The sequence below is a fragment of the Tenrec ecaudatus genome, unplaced genomic scaffold (genome assembly GCF_050624435.1).
Source record: "Tenrec ecaudatus isolate mTenEca1 unplaced genomic scaffold, mTenEca1.hap1 Scaffold_500, whole genome shotgun sequence".
In the NCBI taxonomy this organism is placed as follows: Eukaryota; Metazoa; Chordata; class Mammalia; order Afrosoricida; family Tenrecidae; genus Tenrec; species Tenrec ecaudatus.
Window position 1 is genome coordinate 28,346 of NW_027459412.1, and position 3,751 is coordinate 32,096.

Below are 3,751 nucleotides of genomic sequence, written 5' to 3' on the forward strand. Positions count from 1 at the left end.
CTGGATCCACAAGACTTTCTACCCACTGGCCTGTGATCTTCCTGCATTCTATGTCATTGCATGTGTTTTGTGAGTCAGAAGAGGGCATTATAGATTGGTACCAGACATATGGACTAATATTGGGCTTATGGACTTGATGTGGACTGGGCTACAATGTTTCCTCACTGTTCAATTATTCTTGTATATAAAGCTCTTTCCTATATATACATGAGTGTCTATGAATTTGTTTCTCTAGTCTACCCAGACGAACACAGGAACGAACTACAGAAACCATGGGGAAAGGGAGACAGTGGTTGGTGTAAGATATAAAAATAACAATAATGTATAATTTATCAAGGGATCATGAGGGTGGGGTTGGTGAAGAGGAGTCCATACCAAGGGTTCAATAGAAAGTGAATGTTTAGAAAATAATGATGAAAACATATATACAAATATACTTTATATAATTGATGTATGGATTGTTATAAGAGTTGTAAGAGCCCCCCGATAGAATGATCTTTCAATTTAAAATGTTTTAATTAAAACTTTAATATGGAGCAAGTTACAAGGTAAATTTAAGGGGAGTGGCAAATGAAGAGTTCTATTTTGTACATGGTAAGTTTCAATATATGAAACATCAAATTCGAGTTGCCAAATGAAGAAATCGATGTCTGGCATTTGTCCAAGGGCTTACCATGGATAAATGTGGCCATCTCTGTGCATAGATATTAAAGTCAAGACAATGGATAGGATTACTCCTAAGATGTCTAGATGGAGAAAGTAGCCACAGGTAGAGTGCGAGAGCACCCCAAGATTGGGGAAATCTCAGAGGGCATGAGCTATCAAAGAAGTTCATGAAAAGCAGATGAGGGAGTAGGCAGAATATTAAGAACTTGTTATGAAAAAGCAAGGAAAGAAAGTACTGCAAGAAGGAGGAATTAATCAACTGAATACAACTCCCCTTGATGTGATTGAACGATTGAACTGTTCGATTGTATGATATGAGAATTGTGTGCCAATAAAAGTGTTGGGCGCGTGGGAGACTCCTAAGAGGTAAACTGAGATGGAAACAGAGATGTAACCACTGCTTTTTGTGACTTGAGCGGTCGTTTGTGTCAAAGGATTGCTGAGAAGAAAGGCCTGAATGAACAGAACAGAAAGGGATGCACAACTCAGGAGGTAGCTTTGCTTAAGAATAGGCCCCTCACCAGGTTTGCCCTCGGAGAACTTCGAGGGTCTGATGGGGCAGTTTCTCAGAGGCCTTGATGTCCTGCGTGCCAATTGCAACCTGAGGCCGGAGAACATTCTGGTGACAAGTAATGGGACGGTCAAGCCGGCTGCCTTTGGCGTGACCAGAATCTCCAGCTCCCAGATGGCCCTTACACCTGTGGCTGTTACACTCTGGTGCAGGGCTCCCAAAGTCCCTCCGCAAGCTGCATAAGCAACTCCGGTGGCCACAAGCAGTGCTGGCTGATCTCTGCAGAGATGGTTTGTCGGAAGCCTCTCTTCTGTGCACTCTGAAGCTGACCAGCTAGGCAACAATTTTTATCTGTTCGGCTTGCCCCCAGAGGAAGCCTGGCCCGAGACGTATCTCTGCCCCGGGAGCCTTTTCCCCCAAAGGGCCCTGCCCAGAGGAGTCAGTGGTCCCCGAGGTGGAGAGTTCGGAGCACAGCTGCTGCTGGAAATGCTGGTTTTTAACCCACAAAAACGAATCTCTGTCTTCCGGGCCCTGAAGGACCCTTATCTAGATAAGGGAGAAGGATTAGGCATTGGAGTGGCTGGACCGGGACGAAGACCCAGAGATGGAAGAGAACCTACCAATTCCCTTCCTCTGGACACTTGAGTGGAGAGGACCGCGCCCCCTCCTCACTGAGGAGGCATGCTGTGCCTTAGCCTCTGCGCTCATCTCTGTGGCTTGTAGCTACCCCTCCCCTCAGCTTTTGACAGAGAATATTTTCCTGCCTTAATGATACACCTCTTCCCCTCCTTTAGAGACATATTCTCCTTTCTACCTCCTCCCCCAATTTTCCTACCCCAGGGGCTCTGCACTGTCTTCCCTTCGCACCTACTTTGATACAGGAAAAAAGCAAACAAACAGGGAAGTATGGTCTCTTAAAAATGAGGGGGGGTATGGGGGGGAGAATAGGGCTCCAGCTCCAGCTGTGATTGGAGAGGCAAGGACTGATGAAGAGAGAGTTCTGGTCACGGTTCAAAGAGAGTTAAATTGAAGATGTTGATTCCGTGCATAGTAATTATTTGGGAGCCATTTATTTAGAACGGAAGTAGCATATTCAGAACTGCGTGTTGAACTGGTTCTGGTAGAAACGAGCCTGGAGACGGCAAGCGTGCGCGCAAGAGAGGCAGTTGCCCCAAGCCCTGGCACACTCACGGAGTTCTGGCCGTTGTCAGTGAGCCATTTCTGTGAACGCAGTCTCGCCTTTGCCAAGTAGAACTCTGCAGACCTTGCAGAAGCAAAATGCCAGGCCTTTTCCTCTCCAGATGTATTCCAACCACTGCCCTTTGTTTTGTGGCCAAGCACAGGACCATTTGTGCCACCAAGAAATGGGATATTTCTAGGACAGTTTACTTTTAAAAGAAATTCACGTTCTCCGTCATGAGTAGGGACAGAGAAGCAAAAGGACTAGTTCAGGAACCGGGAACTGGAAGCGATGTTTGTACCTCATTGCATGGATAATTTTGTTCAGCGGGATCAGGACAAAGCTCTTCCTTACGATACGGCATTTAATGATGTCCTAAACGCCAACTTTTCCAAAATACTGCACCATGCCATCCCCTCTGAGATGACCCCCTACTCCCCTGGGTGCTCTCCCTCACTATTTCCTGGTGGAAATTTGGTAATCGCTCGCATAGTTCTATGACCCTAATTACACAAATGATGGGAAGTAGCTGGGATATAAGCAAAGGCTATAGAAAAGTTAATTCGTTGTCAATATTTTCAAAAGCAGAAACGTGTGGCTCCCGTGGGGCTGAGTGACTGCGTGGCAGCAAGTGGGCTGTCGGAAGGCACCCCCTCGTTCATGCCATGACATTCCCTTCTCTGATCCACATAGAGAGTGGGTATGAGTCAGAATTGACTCGATGGCCATGAGTTTGGTTTGAGACTTTAAATTTTCCTTATAAACTTTGATGTACTCTCTATTATAATCCACGTGTCTCCGAATTCTCTATCACTGGAGATGGTCCACAGAATTGGTGGGCTAGAAATTTAACAGAATTGGGTTTAACTGGGGGCAAATCGAACTTCAAAGTCTTAGGCTAAAATATTGACCGTTCTCTCCCTTTCTTTAGCCTTCATTCTTTTGATCATTTTCTGCTCTCTAAAGTTGTTTTCTAAAAACACTCATTGTAAGAGCTTGCTGCTGGATTTGGATTTCACAGACTCTTTCGATTGTTGTTTATAGCTGTGTCTTTTGCTTTTTTTTGCGTTATTTCTGTGTCACTGACTAAAATCTCCTAACCTGCTTTATGAGACCCTTCATGATGCATCTGCTGCCTACTGCTTCAGCTTCACCACTTTCCATTACTCTCTACTTTCCTTCCCACACTGACTCCCTCCACTTTCCCACCCGCAATACATCATGCAGAGAGAGAGAGATCAATTCCAGAAACAATAAATTATTGCAACTGATAGCAGATTACTACATAACCTACATTTCCCTACATTCTGGTAGGGAAATTTTTTATTGCCGTCCTATTAAAAACTCCCTGCTAAAATTAATTTTTCTTTTAAACAAACAAAGAAGCAAAAACT

The 3,751-nt window shown here is 44.7% G+C and overlaps 1 pseudogene; it reads left to right on the forward strand.

The window, feature by feature from the left end:
- Window positions 1-1,190: 1,190 nt before the first annotated feature.
- LOC142436628 (cyclin-dependent kinase 4-like) lies at window positions 1,191-1,822 on the forward strand (annotated as a pseudogene).
- The last annotated feature ends 1,929 nt before the right edge of the window (window positions 1,823-3,751 follow it).